Source organism: Etheostoma cragini, chromosome 8 (assembly GCF_013103735.1).
Source record: "Etheostoma cragini isolate CJK2018 chromosome 8, CSU_Ecrag_1.0, whole genome shotgun sequence".
Classification (NCBI taxonomy): Eukaryota; Metazoa; Chordata; class Actinopteri; order Perciformes; family Percidae; genus Etheostoma; species Etheostoma cragini.
In genome coordinates, this window is record NC_048414.1 from 16,449,422 (window position 1) to 16,465,704 (window position 16,283).

Sequence of the window (16,283 nt, forward strand, 5' to 3'; positions counted from 1 at the left end):
CTTAACACAATCTGCATGGTTTGATAGAAAAATACAATGATTCATCTTTCCAATTTTAATTTCTTTTTTTAATATATAAATATGAACAGAACATTGGGTGTTTACACCTACAGAATAAAATATGACATGTGCAGTTAAACATAAGAGGGGCGTTTAGGAGGAATATACATTTTCCACTTTTTCCAAATTTCATCAAATCTAGTTTTCTCTAGTCTTACAGAAAAGGTTATTTCTATTACAAAAATGTTGTAAATGTCAAACCAATCCTCCATAGATGGGCCATTTGACGAAAGCTTTTTCTTTGTAATTGTTTATTTAGCATCAGCACTCAGAATACCAAACAAGTAATTTGTTTTACTATTTACAGATGTTGAGTGTAGAAAACCAAAGAGAAGTTTGTCCAAATTAAAAGCAATTTCCGTTTCAAATATCATCACTAATTGTAGACTTTACGCCAGAAAGCATTTAAAATTGGACAAGCCCAGAACAAATGGTTATAGTTTGCTTCCTGAGAACCACATTTTCTCCAGCAACTGGAGGAACCTGAGTGATGGGACTGCTGAACAGGTGAAATGCAATATCTGCTGAGGCTCTTCCAGCCAAACACTCTCCAGCTTGATATCTTCCATTGAAATTCACAATATTTGGTCCTGACTCCCTCTGTGATGCAACTGTTGGTTTCATTTTCCCATATTTGTTTAATGTAGATGTTGCTTTTTGTCTTAACTCCTTGAAGTCCCTTTGATAATTGGAGAGTTTGAAATTTTATCCTTGGCTTTTTCCCCTGCCAAATAAATCTTGACAGTAATTTATCCAATTATTGGAATTAAATTCCAACTCTTTATATCCTCCTGTATTTCCTGATTTAATTGGTTAAAATTTGAATCGTACAATTTTGTTGAATCTTTAGGGATGTTTACCCCTAAATATCTTATATATCCCAGGTCGCAATAAAGTTGAAAAGTGGAGCTTATATTCTGACTAGGCATATAGTTAAAACTAAGTATTTGGGTCTTTTGAATATTTAATTTGTACCTTGAGACTGCACCAAAGTCATCCCAAAAAAGACATTAGTTTCAGTATTGAAGTTTCTGGGTGTGACAAATAGATTAAAATGTTGTCCGCAAACAGGAAAATTTTATGTTCTCACCCTAGCATTTTCATACCTGTAATAGTATTTATCTTGAGAGACCCCTTGGCTTAAACCTTTAATAAATATTGCAAAAAGGAGATGACTAATTGGAGAGCCTTGTCTAGTCCCTCTTTTTAGATCAAATGAGATGTTTGAGATGTTCCCATTTATTTTTATCCTTGCCCTTGGATCATTTTAGTGCTTGAATGGTCAAGATAGAAGTCTGATGTAATCCAAATTTCTATATTACTTTGTATGAAAACTCCACATTTACCCAATTGAAAGCCTTTTCTGCGTCAAGGCTCAGCCAGACTGCCTGGGTGTTATTCTTAACTACTATGTTCTGTAACATGAAGCGTTCTACGAATGTGGTCCTGGGTCTGCCTTTGTTGTATAAAACTTGTCTGATCCAACCTTATTATTATCTGGGGAAGGAGGTTTTTGAGTCTTTTTGCCAGGATATGAGTGAAGATCTTATAGTCCTGGTCCAGTACACTTGTCGGCCATTAGCTGCGACAATCAAGCTTATCTTTACCCTCTTTCAGTATCAAAGAAATCCCAAGAAGGTGGAGTTATGTCTCTCTTGAGTACATGATTATATGTGACTTTCACGATAGGAATCAGTTGGTCTTTCATTCCCTTATACCCCTCAGATGGGTACCCATCTGGACCAGCAGCTTTACTTGGTTTCAAGTTCGAAATTGCCTTTTTAATTTCTTCATCTGTAATTTCCTCGATTAGAGCCCTATTTGGATCATCCTTCACTTTTGATAACGTTATCAGGATGAAGAAAGCATCCCTCCGTGATTCATCTATTCTAGGCTGTACAGGTTTTTGTAAAAGGTTTCAAATGATTGATGAATTTCTTTAGTTTTACAGTATATAGAATTTGTTGTAGGGTCCTTTATTTTAAAAATTATGTTTTCTGCTTGTTGTTTTTTTAGCCTGTAAGCCAGTAATTTAGTTGATTTCCCTCACGCTTCATAACGTCTTTGTTTCAAGAAGATTCACTTTTTCTTAATATCAATTAAAAATATTTCATTTAGTTTATTCTTAGTCCTGTCTATTTCCATTTTTGTACCCTTATTGTGCTTAAGTGTCTTTTTGTGGATGTCTTATAGTTGTTTTAATTCTGTTTGTAACCTACCAATCTTTTCCCTCTGTTTTTTTTTCTTTTTTTGTAAATTTGAACGATAACCAATAATTTCCCCCCTTAGAACAGCTTTACAGGCATCCCAGAGGATTGATGGGGACACTTCCCCGTTATCATTGTTTTCCCTGATTTGCTGCCTACTGTGATTTAAAATCCCTGTTTTTAACCTTCAAACAGTATTCTTTTTCTCAGAGCCTAGTATTAAGTTTAGTATTCCTGGTATATTGTCCGACAGATCCATGGTCCCAATACAGCAGTTCAACACACTAACCAGATCTCATTAGAAAAAGCAAAAGTGGTCAAGAGGTGGTGGGAGAAAAAGGTATAATCCTTTTTGGTTGGGTTAAATTCTCTCCATATGTCTAAAAGTCCCAGATTCTCTGGCATTAATCTGATGTTTTTAGTAGTTTTTTCTCTCCTGGGATGCAAGGCTTTGAAGAAGCCAGAGCAGGTTGGAGTCTAACATTAAAATTCTCTCCACAGGTAAGAATACCTTGGGCTTCAGAAATTACTAATCCAAAATTGTTGGTAAAAACGTGTTACTTAGCTTAGATTTTACACCCTTTGGGTTACTAAGAACAGTAGCACTAACGCAAACAAGCAATACCTTAACAAAAAAAACACATAAAGCAAATCTGACTTCCAATGTTAAGGCCTCCTCTTCGGCCTTATGACTCTGATGGAAAGTAAGTTCAGAGGGAAAATCTTTTCCTCTTCGTCGATGAAAGAAGGCCCTCTTCAGCTTTAAAGCTGTTGCATGGGTCCATGATGTCCTGATGGGTCCCGGCGCCAAAAACGGTCCTTCGTATGCCCATAACATTTACTTTCTGAAAACCTCCGTTAAATACCAGGATCTTGTATTAAGTCCAGTCCTATAAACTTCTTGACCATGTTGTTTGCAGCCATAAGAACTTCTGACACCTTGAGAGCCGAGGGTTAGTTATTTGAAGTTCCGGCGCGGAAAGCCTGAAGCCGGTCTTTGAGGATTTGTTTGGCGCCTGTATCCTCGCGGTTAACACGGTTTCCGCGTCTTTCGCCGTATTGCCAAGTCAGCTGGCTGACGCGGTCCAAGAAGGAGGTCAGAGTTTCTAAAATGGTCACCGGTATCCCCCTCTCTGCCATGTCCTCCGTCTTCACCTCCACCGAGTTATAGGTGGCCGGACCACCCTTGTAAAACACCTTCAGCCTGGCCGGGAACGGAGTCTGAAATCTTATAATTTTCCTCTTCAGGGCGGCTTTTGCCCTTTTATATTCCCTTCGCTTCGTCAGCTGCTCCGGTGCAGACTCGTGATCCAGGTGTACCCTTTGTCCTTGAAATCAAACCCTGTGTTCTGCCAAGCTCTTCTCAGCATGTCTTCCTTCTGTTCGGAGGCTTTGGAGCAAGCGACCGGTGAAATCATTGTGGTGACCTTAACTTACGCTCCTTCTTTTACCCCAAGTAGCCTGATGTTATTACAAGATGAATGTCCATCTATTTCAGTCAATTTAGCTTCTATAGTTTTGCCAGCTGTGCCAGTACATCCTCTGTTGACTGGAGCCTGTCTCGGCCGCCATGAACCGCTCCTCGGTTTCTTCAACTCTTTTGATAGTTTTGTCAATATCTGTTTTAATGCTGTTGAATTGCTGAGGGGAGTCTCTCCTGAATTCTCACAGCTCTTTTAGAATAACACCTAGGTGGCTTAGCTCCGAGTCCACATGCTCAACTTCCTCCATATTGCTGCTAGCTTGCGATAGCTAACCATCCTCTTCTTTGTCGAGAATGTAACTTTTAACGTGCATTTTCTGGTCTTTTTTGGACATTATATTAGCCATTGTGTGCCCGTAATAGCAAACTTTGCTTTAGCAACTCTCTACTACAATTTGAGTTGTATCGGGCAACTTTTATTATTATTATTAAGACCTGTTCCTTCATGCTGCGATCACGTAGTCCGCCAGACCGAAAGTCCTTAACCTACATATCCTACAACTATCACATGTTCCTAAAAGGTTAAACAAACATAAGCATCACTTTTCAAAAAAACACCATTGTGCTTTCGACCAGCTGAAAAAGGTAGTACATGTAGTCCTGATGTGAATGAACAAGTAAACACACATGATATCCAATGTCAAGTTCAGCTTCAAATGTATTCCCTCATAGATGACTTTGCTGCTGTCTACTCCACTATTATCTTGATACTGTTGCTTTGACCCTTGTACAGTCTCTGTTTTGAATGCAATCCATCAATCTCTAGATAAGACTGTCAGTTAATGTTGAAAGTTTCTCTTCTATTCTGTTGCCACCTCTCCACTGAGAGAAGAGGTGACTCCCACTGACATCCCATCTGCTGAGAAGACGTCACATCCTTTAAGCAGCCTCCTCCCACTGACCAGGACATCTTAACACTAGAGCCAGACAGATTCCTATCCTGCCAGAGCACCAAGTCATGTGGCCCTTTTTTCACCATGCACAGATGGACAACACCCTCCACACTGACAGTCACGTTAACCCCTTCTCATAATGCTGAAGCTGCTAATAAACTCGCACTGAGCTTAGAGTTGTTAACATTCAAATGAAGGGACTTGGAAGATATTAGAAGTGCAGAGTTTGCTTAAAGAGATCTGCCAGGGGACACATTAACTAACATGCTTGATAGTTAATTAAGCAAGTGAATATTAGCTAGTCATGATCTCACTATAATAAGCTTGCTGGCAAAAGAGGGTGCATGAACAGTTTTTCCCACTATAATGCAATTCTCTTGCCTTCAAATGAAACTTATGCGTGTGTTTTTTTGACAAAGGCAATCAAGTACAAAAGGTGCATGGTCAAACTTATGAGATTGACAACTGAAAACAAAAACAGTATTCGTAAATGAGACTGTGTTTTGTTTATATATATATATATATATATATATATATATATATATATATTAGAGGTTCTTGTCAATGTTGCTAATGGTGTTTTTATTATGCCTGTTATTGCCAGCCTATTTAACATAACATAAACATTTGATCAAATGACTCATGCTATCGTAAAAAGGTTGCTAGTAGTTTATCCCAAAGACAACGATCAGATCTGCACAGCTTCAGACAGTTTTTTGTTTTGTCAGCCAAACTGTCAAAACCAAAAGAATGCTGCTTGACGCTCTGTAAAAAACCGTGAGCAGTAGAGCCAATATATCGGTGGGCCGATCTTATAGGCCAATATTAGGTATTTTCCTAACTATTGGCATTCATTATGGCCCGTAAAAAAAAAAAAGATTGTTTTTGTTCAAAGGACTTTCATATGTTAAGTTTGTATTTTTATAAGTTTATCAGAACTTCTGTTAATTATCATTATTTTAGTGAGAATATATTGCAATATCAGATTTGTAAATAACCAAATATTTGTATGGGTTTTAGCCTTAAAAATCCTTTATCGGTCGGGCTCTAGTGAGCAGTCTATAGAGCCATTCCCAATAAAGGAGCTAACACAAGCTAACTGTATGCTAATATTACCTGTCCAGGAATCCGAACATGGCAGAGAGCCAAAGTAATCGACTAGGCTTTTGATTTAAAATCAAATCATTGATTATCAAAATCAAAATCAGTTTCGCGATTCCCCTAGGATATTTTCTCTCTCTACACCTACTTGCACAAGTCCAAAGAAAACAACACAGCCAGCATAGCACACACACAAACACACACACACACACACGGTGGCGAGCCCAACAAAGTAGGCTTAGGGTAATTAAAGTGATTAGGCGTTTTTGTCTGAGCACTGTCTTGGTTTGCTGGCTCTAGCCTAACTCATGCCCAGCCCGCCTGCAGTCAGCATGCCAGCAGGCCAGGAATGAAGGGCTGGCTCTTACCTTTCTCTACTCTATGTAATCCCCTGTTGCTACCCTAGATGCCCACAACGTGTATTTCTGCCGCTTATCAACAGACAGGGAGAGGGTAAGAGATATGGAGGTATGACTGTCTGCAGTAGAAAATACAGCAACAGGGCTTAAATTTCAAAATTGTTTAATGCAATATGACTACTTTCCTAATATCAAATGGCAACCTTCTGAGCCAAATCACTTCTTTAAAATCCTTTCAGCTATCGTCTCCATTTAGTCATGTCAGTGACTTAAGGGCATTTACTAAGTGAAATCAATATATGATCAAATACTTTCCTGGATATATTTAATATAGATTTCTCATAGAAAGCAGATAGATGCTAATTTATTGTACTTTTGTAAATCGAAACAGACTGGGTGAACCAAATGAAGACTAGGGAATGATGAAGAGGAAGACTCTCTTTGGTATGATGGATATCTGCTCGTCTCTGTTGACCAGTAAATTATTTGAGGCTGTATGTAACAAATCCAAACAGCGCTGACTTGCTTACACTAAAACATCCTTAAGGCTTTTCAATATATGGTCTGGGCTCTGAATGGCGCTATGTGTGAGAGCCAAACAGGGAGCTGTGAAGTCAAGGCTCAGGACCCTCCAGGCTGCTTCCACAGCACAACGCTGAGCACCATCGCTACAGTTCTCTGCTCGGAAATGCAGACTGGACGAATAGCTCTAAGCTCAAAACAAAATTCTAAATGGTAATCTAAATAGGAAATTACAAATACTTACAAAAAAAATTATGATATAAAAACGAATGTGGACATGAACAAGGGACAAAGCCCCGCAACATTAGAAAACTTTAAGATTAGAAAGTCACTTTCTGATCTTAAATAATTTACTGTAAACTGAATCAAGACCAGTCTTTAAACTATGAAGGTTTGCCACATCCCTGCACGTTTTTCCTGTGGTAACACGGCAAATCTGACATTTAAAAATGTTTGATTCCTGCAACAGTGAATGTCAGTTAACAGCCATCAATCAATCAATCAAAATGTATTTCTATAGCACTTTACAACTACCAGCAGGTATCCAAAGTGCTTAACAAAATGAGTAAAATCACAGCATACAATAGAAAGAGTGAACATAGAAAACAGTAAAATCAGAAAAGGTTACAAAGAAACAAAAAGGATGAAATTGTCATAATACTGCTACGTATTAAAAGTGAGACTGAACGGATATGTTTTGAGTTTGGACCTAAAAAGAGCGACATCTGTAACAAGACATGCAACCTGTTGCCTTTGAGCAAGACAATGAAGCTCCTTTATGCTTACTTATTTCTAGATTATAGGTCAAAAGAGGAAATGCTAATGCTATAAAAGTATCTTTTAGATATCACAAAAAATCCCAAAACTTGGATTAGTTCTTTTCTCTATTTCATCATTGCATTACCAAGTTTTCTGTCATCGGGTGTCTTTGGAGATTTTTTTTAGCTACAGTAGAATACAAAAATTGTTCCATTGCATAATCTTAATAATTATAGTTCCAATAAAACAATACTTTTATTTCATAAGAATTAACAACCAAGTTACACTAGTTCAGTCAGTGGTATTTCTCTAATTCTCTAAAGCTACAACTTAGAAAAAATTACTACAATAACTTGGCATTACTATTTTTGCATAATAACAGAGTGTACAAACATATCTAGTATAACATTTTCTCAACCACTTTTCTTTTCTCTCTGGTTATTTCAATATAACTGCAACAGGAGATTGAATTTTTTTTAAACTGTCATTTGATACTGTAGAACAAGATGTTTAAATCAGATCAGTAAACACCAACTTTTTAAATCTAAAAATCAAATTAATAACTTAACTGTAGCTCCAAAAAAAGAGATCTGATTCATTGACGTACAGTATGTTTAAACTGTACTTTAGTGTGCAGCCCCTTCTCCATGTCCATGACTGAGGAATGTTTTGGTAATATCTCTTTAAGAGAAGGCTGAGCCTACAGCTGTGAGAGCTCTCGGCTTTGTTGCTCCTCTTACTTCTACTTTCAAACTTCATTTTCAGCCCTTGCAAAGATTTTCAGAGCCGCTCTCTGGACGTTTGCAGGCAATTTCACCAGCAGCCAAACTTCCCAGCATGCCTTTCAGCTGGGATGGCTTTGTTCACAAAGTTAACTGTGAAGTTGCTCTCCTCGACATGAGACACAGCACAGAACCTGCTTCACTCCTACCCGGGAAGGGTTACAGGAGAAACATAATATACCACCAGAAGAATTAAGTTTTTATATGCTTATGTATTTACAGCTCTTATTTTGCAATGTCTTACATTTTATCAGTATTGAAAGTATATTAGAAATGCTTTTACAGCTTTTAATGCATGACTATAATTTGAAAACCGTGGTTTAAAAAAAAGGCAATAGCCTCCAAACTGTGGTCACAACTGACATATTATAATGTTTTATTTCAGAATGCCTTTTTTCATAATCTCTTCAAATACTTAACCACTGGAATTAAAGACAAGTCTTCAATTAGACTGTCCTCAGTTTACACATACATCATCAAAGCTATTTATTAGAATGGGAACAATTTTCTCTAATACACAACTGAATTACATTTAGTCCTAACACCATGGAAACAAGTACAACTCTTTGCTCCCCAGTGGAGAGTGCATCTCCACTGGATGACATGCAAGGGACAGTACAGGCTGCCTGCAGCATCTGGTGGACACCTGTAAGACTGCAAGTCACTGGAGTGATTAAGAGAAGCCTTTGTGATTCTGCTAAATCACCAAAGATCTGGGCTTTCATCACGGCAACCATGTGGGATATTTAATCTGAGCATTCAATTCCAAAATCAAAGGCAGCATAATTAGCAATGAATAGTCAGTAAATGGCAAGACAAATAGCAAAACCAATCTGGTCAGAGACAAAGACCAGGTTCTTGGGGTGGGCAGGATATGAAGTTCTGACAACTTTTTGGTTTGTTTCCGTGGTCAGAACAAGCCAGGACACTTGATTTTAGATCTTTTCTAAGTAGTTACAGTGGTTAGAAAGAGAGATTCAGAACTGCTTCTGCATGTTACTCAGGTTTTAAAAACGTTTACACGCACGCACACACACACACACACAAAAAGTAGACAATTCATTTAAGATCTGTATAAATATATATATAGATATGTTTGTATGTGTGTGTTTGGTGTGCCTTCTTGCATTATATGTATTAAACATTATCATTATTATTACTACAATCATTAAATCATCTAAAAAACCACGTTACCAAAGCCATGAAAAGCTCTCGGAAACGACCAATACATACGTTAAAGAAACTAGTATGTATTCCATATTAACTACAGATGTTACTGTGTTGACCTTCGGTACATATTAAGTACTTACAGTGATTGTTTCAGGGCCTTTGTTTCTTCTTTATTTGTGGATCTGTTGGGTAAAAGAAAGAAACAACATTGTCAGTATGTGGGTATAAATGTAATATAGTGTCTGGTGACAAAATCTTAAACTCTCAAAGACAAAGAAAATGGTTCAACATGTGTTTTAGCTCAAGCATTTCCGACCTGCTTCAGTGTTCTGTTTGCTCTTTCATTTATGAGAGCTAATCACTACAAGTGAACCAGATCACAAAGGGAAAGCCACTGACACCGGAGCAATTACGTTGTACAGGTCTAATCCCTTACACAGCACTTAGGACAGTTTTAAAGGCCACCGGGGCACACTGTGAAGCTCCATTAACTGGTAGGATGCAGTTTTGTCCGTTTTACAGACACTGGGGCACATGCTTGATTGTTAAGACCAGAGAAAGTAATCCCTGGAGTCAGGCCACTAAACCTGCTCTGTCCCTGTAACCATGGCAGCAGACAGGTAGTGTCTGGGTCACAGGGCAAACATGGCCAGGCTTCACTGCCCGCTGGTTAATAAAATACTTGCCTAATGTGAACACACACGCATCTGGGCAAACGCATGTGTGCATTCACAAAAATGCAAATGTGAATGTGCATGCATGCACAAAGAGAAACACACGGGTTCAGGTGAAAGTTGAACTGATATGACCACAGAGCAGTACTGAGTTTCAGTTAATCATCAGTGGCACTGGATATTCAAGACGGCTAAAACACCATCACTACGTATTAACACAATGAGTCCCAGTGACAGCTGAATAGTAAAAGGGCCTAGCAATTAAACTGTAAAATGTTTGGATGACAATTAATTTAGACAGACATTTAAATATGAACAATCCATATATACATCACCAGAGGGGTCGATGGAAAGAACATGTAGAGGACACTTATAGAGGACTGAATTTTCATTCAAAAGGATAGCGATTTGCCTCTTCAGAGCATTTTATTTTTTAAATATTATAGTACAATACATCTTTTTACAGCACACAAGCTGCTTTCCCAGGCCCCAAAACAAGGCCATTTGAAATTAAGATAATAAATAATGATGTGCTGGGTACGAGAACTATCACTCAGTTTGATTATTCCTCTTTACGAAATGCCCAAACGATCCACTGGTCCATCTTGCCCTTTTGAAAGAAACACATGAGCTCCACTGGCCTTTTCTCCATTTACCAGCTCTCCCTCTCTCTTTTCAGTTGCTATGAGACACTCCAGCTGAAGCCAAGGCTTCCACAATTCATTACTGGAGGAACAAAAGCCAAAGCTCTGGACAAAGCAGAGCAGACCAACTCAAACCAGCTTCCACTTAACACACACATCACACCTCTGAGTGCTCTGTTGACATACAAATGGCCAATTCAAGACTTCTTCTTTTTTTTTTTTTTTCTTTTACAATGCCAGGAGGGGTAGATGAAGAAAACGTTCAAGATACACATTAAGAAGTCAACAGGTTGAAGACTTGGTGTATTTAGAGATCAGTTAATGTTTACTACAATCTTTACAGGACATGATTACTATTAGCATCAACAACTTTTTGAAAGGATTTTCAGGCAAGTCTTTATTGGTGAATCATGTTTTTTTAAGGATTTTGTGCCAAAGATTGAATATGCTACAATCCATCATTGGTGCAACATCATCTGGCTCTCCAGCTCTGCCTCGTCAAATCATGAAACATCTCTTTTCCTTGCAACCAATCAGATCTCCATCTCTGGCTGTTCTCATGCAAAGAAAGAGAGGAGAATGCCAATGAGAAATGGCCCTCCTCCTTTCCCTTGTTTCCTACACACACACACACACACACACACACACACACACACACACGACAATCACCGTCTGAGAAATGCCAACGGACGGGCAATCAGTCATTGTAATTAGGCTGGCTGCCAAGCCTTCATAATTCAGGCTGGAGCTGTAGGACATAGACAGTGAGAGCCCAGCTGCCAGCTGCCACAGCCTACCACTGGCTCACCCAAACCTCAACACAGGCCATTTCCTCTCCTCTCTCTCCGCTGGGGGGGGGGACCAGCAGAACCATAAGGGGGGCTGGCTGAGTGCAAAATTAAAAAGTCCCCCCCATCTCCCTCCCTTCCTCCTCATCTACATCCCAAAACCGCTCCCACTTTATTTTCACTGCACTGCAGTTTTGTTCTCCAACTGCATGAACGCAAAAGCAGAGACATTGTGCTGAGAAAATGCCTTTCAATAGTCTTAATCTAAACATATAAAAACGGCTTCACGAAACGTGGGCTTGTTTTTCTACCTGTATAATTTGTATAAAAGGCGTAAAGCTTGTAGCTGGGTATTGTCCACGCTGTTTTTAGGTGTAGGGAACACTGGATTTACAGTACAGACATGGCTCGCCTCTTTAGCTTTGGAATTCACAGCTAAACAGGAAGCTATGACAGTATTCTGCAGAGATTTATTTTATTTGCCTAAAGGCCGCGGCTGACTCAGAAACTGGGCCTGTTGTATAAGACCTGAAGTTTTCTTGGCAGTGAAATGAAGAACTGCAAGTTCAGCCAAAATAGACAATAAAGCAGAATGGAGAAACATGCCAAATTGCTGGAGCAATTCAGCTCAGAGGCTCATTTTTCCAAAATGATTCACACTGGAAAGAAAAGAATTTCCCTGTCCTCAGATGAACTTAGTGTGCTCTCTGTCGGCTTTTATAAGGCAGCGTTGGGGGAGGGAGAAAACGGTTGCACACTCAATCACACACATACGATACATGTGTGTGACCACACCTACACAAGAACACAGCCATCCCCGCAGATTCTATGCCCACTGTGGAATTAGGTCATGCACATAAAAGCAGCAAAACACAGAAACATAAACATGTGCTACTTTAAAAAGTCACAGGGGGAAACCATATACATGGAAGAAAAACTAAGTGGCTTTTTGCATGCACTCTGTACTGTACACTGACAGCTTGTACCATAACAAGGCAGCAAACAGTGTTTTCTCTGCACTTCGTTTTCTGTGCAGCAGCAGCACATTTGAGGAATAAGGGAGGACTAAAGGCAAGTTTTGCATCAGTCAGCAGTGTCCTGAGGCTAGTTTATTGGCTTGTCTGGCTCAGCTGCCTGACAATGTTCACCTGTTCCTTCAGCCACTGCAGGATGACAGTCAACAGTCTGCTACAGGCAGCACAGCAAGAACAGGAAGCTCAAACTTAGTCATCATTATTTTTAGCACCTACAGGGACTGCCTTTGAAAAGCAGCAGTTATAAATGAATACACCGAAATGAATACTTACAGCTGTAGCCTTATATTGATAAAAAGTCACAAAATAATTAAATCCTTCTACAATCAAAAGTACAACAGGGCTTAAAAAATGCAGCCTGCTTCTGTATGTCAACATAACATGATATCTAAAGCAAGTGATGGAGGCAGGCAGCTCACTTTGTGAATATCCACTCATTAAGTCTCCCGCTAAAATTACATTTAAGCAAACATTAAGCATTAGGTTACATAGAAAAGATAAAAGCCTTCTGTATGGTTTTGCCGGGAGCTTTCATGCACTCATCACTATGCCGCTGCTAATGACGGTATATATTTGTGCAGCTGCTTTGCAGTGCATCAGTCATACTTTATGCCACAAATAATAATAATAGATCAAAAGAATGATCAGTGAAAAGGGAGGAGATCAAGGACTGAAGATACACATCCACCACAATCTATTGCTTAAGTCTATTGGTTATTTTGCATTGTCTCTTTTCACTGCTTGCTCATCAAATTATGCTCACAAATCTTTAATAGCAGCTCTAATACAACAACCTAACGTTATTCTTCCACATACTGTAGCTTTTAACTGGTGAGCTCTGAATGCAATAACTGAAAATCAGAATGCAGTGACATTAAGAGATATGAACACACACACACACACACACACACACACACACACACACACACACACACACACACACACACACACACACACACACACACACACACACACACACACACACACACACGTGTTTGGATGACGTTAGGGAGGTTGGAAGACTGAGCAGGCCGCGTCATTTTATATAACTACCAATGTTGTTGCAGAAAACACAAAATCCAAAATACATCAAGAGATTAACACTCATCAGTAAAATCTCTTCAGGTCACACAAGTGTTAAATGACTAATTTCAAAAGGTAACATGAATAGTGAGTATTGTGATGGCTGCCAAAACAGTTTTTGGCAACGAGTCTTCTGTATGAGTGTAAGACACAAAGCAGGACTTTATTTCAACTTTTTTAAAAGTGGGTTTCTTAAATTTTGTTCCAGACGTTGCTATTCTGCAACAGTAAATAAAGAAAAGCAGCATTTTCTATTAGGAACGGCAAGTCATGTTGAAGCTAAAGTGCAGAGCTGCTGAAGGGTCCTTGACCAAGGCACTCACTCTGTGACCTTTGACCACCAAGGAGGTTAGAGGGGAATAAGTAAAAAAAACGTCCCTACGAGGAACAACAAGGGCTTCAGTGTTCTCGTTATCAGTTTGAATGTGCAGTTTTATAAAGAATGGGGATTAAGAGTTTGAGTTTGGTGTCCAGTTTTAGTAAGAAAACAGGACTCTCACAAAAATCCCAAATTCATGTTCTGCTGACTTCAAAATGTCTGGTGTTCAAGAAAAACAGATGTCGTCATGATGAATTGAGAAATGTCCAGTCTAAAGCACTGTAAAAGCCGCGCAGTGTGGTCACGAAAAGTCGTCAGCGACAGGCACATTACAGTAGATTGATTTTGACCTCATACAAACTATAGCCAGATGCAACAGCTATGACATTTTGATGTAAATGCAGAACAATTCAACCTGCAGAAAAGTTTAATTTTATAACTCCAAAATGTCTAAGTTTTTTTTTTTTGTCATGGCACCCTGTAAATGCTGTACTTCAAATTTGATTGTACCACCTGATCCACACTGTGCACCTTGCAGTACTCAAGTGTTATCCGAACGAGTTCAAATCAAGTTACTTTAATGTGTACTTTGTTCTGCAAATTGATTAATATTACCTTGATGTTTTATGTTTTCAATAATATCTTAGTGGGTGCTCTTCCTCTATAGTTTGATGGGACCCAAGTGTTTCATTGAAATTCAGTAAATTATATTTCTGTAAATATCTGTTAAGACTTTGGACCAGACCATTCAGAGGGAGTGCATTTTTTTCCTCCTAACCTCTTCATGCTGCAAAAACATTCTTTAAAATTGCTGAACTCAAATACTGAACAAATGACTGTCTGTTTTTCTTGAGGGAATAATATTTTCAACTATCACTCCAAAACTGCATCTGTGGTTCAATATTTTAAATGCTCTTAGATGCTTTTTACCCCTTCCCATGAACCTGAAACCACACGCTGGCACTGTGTACAAATACAGGAAATAAACTAAAAAGAGAAGAACCACAACGGAATCCACTTCACACAAAAGCACCAATGTAAACTAGTTTAAAATACTAGTATAAAATAATAATATCCCAAATAATAGTCATTAGAAACACGTGAGTATAGGCTATATTCCTATCCCTGCTACACAGGAGAGGACTTTATTATTAGAAAATAACTGACATGAGAGGAAAACTACCATGAAGACTAATTTTCAAAATATTTTCAGAATAGGCAACAACATGTCAAATACATGTCGCGGGACAAAGAAAAGATGCAGTGGACTCACCATAATAACGCACCATGTGCTTGTTGCTTGTCAGCTGCAAGTCTCCTCCTAGCGCGTCCACAGTGCAACAGGCATGAGTGGAAACCGAGAGGAAATAAGCGGCATATCCTGGCATTTTTCAGGCTGCGTGTTGTTTTGGTGCTTCAGAAATAGTCAGGAAAAGGGCAGTTTAGGAACTGTGCGTGTCACCGCCGCTCTTCATGTAATTCTAAGTGTACAAAGTGATCCTCAATCGAGTTATAATCTGGGAGGTGGTCTGACGACTGTCGTGAGGACAGGATTATACACATCCAGGCGAAAGCTTTTCATCCGCTGCGCATGCTGTCCTCAATATCTCCGCGCGGCTTCATGGCGAGGCTGACTGTGCGTGAAGGCTTTTGGACTGCAAGCTGTTATCACAGCCAACAGGGGTTTTGACCAGTACTGTTTGTGGGAAACAAAATTGGGCCTCGTTTCGTCCTTGATAATTGTTTCTGTGGAGGAGTGTGAAGTCCTGCGGTGGCTTTGACTTGTTGGACCGCAGACAATGACTGCAGAGTTTGAGTCTCTTATAGTGGAGTCATGATGCCCAGACGGTGCGTGTCATCTAATGTGGCCTAGGCCTACATTACAGTCTGCCTGCAGGACGAATGAAAGTTAATATTTGATGCCAGAAGACCAATCAATACCACACATCTGCTCTAGTGAGTTAGGAATTGACCAGTGCATCACATCGTTTTGTAGAATAATCTCTATGACTTGGGCGTTGGGGTGTATTTACTATGACATTTAAGGTGATAAATTGTCAGTATCGCACTTAACCAGCATTACATGACTCGCTCCAAAACTTTTTAAAATTGTTTGTCATGGCTGGTAAAGTATGTCATATAACCTAACTGATCAATATTTAAACTACATAGGTTTGTATAACAGGGATTCAAAAATAAAGTTAAAGTTGGGAAATAAGAGTATTTGCTAATACCACAGCAATTCATGAAGTAATGCACCTGTGACTAAAGCTTACTGTTAAATCTCAAACAGCCTTGCAGCAGTGATCAATGCAACATTGAGCCTTGGTCAATGCTAAGAATGGACAAATGGTGAACACAGATTTTCTGCTTTAAATCATCATACTTTCTAATGCCCACTGTAT

General features: G+C 39.0%; 1 long non-coding RNA gene across 1 annotated transcript in view; it reads right to left on the reverse strand.

The window, feature by feature from the left end:
• Positions 1-15,892, reverse strand: part of LOC117948922 — a 41,705-nt gene extending 25,813 nt beyond the window's left edge. Inside the window, exons 1-2 of the long non-coding RNA XR_004657592.1 lie at positions 15,152-15,892; positions 9,477-9,518 (exon numbers count right to left, since the gene is read on the reverse strand). This is a non-coding gene — a long non-coding RNA (uncharacterized LOC117948922). The remainder of the gene's footprint in view (positions 1-9,476; positions 9,519-15,151) is intronic.
• Positions 15,893-16,283: the final 391 nt, after the last annotated feature.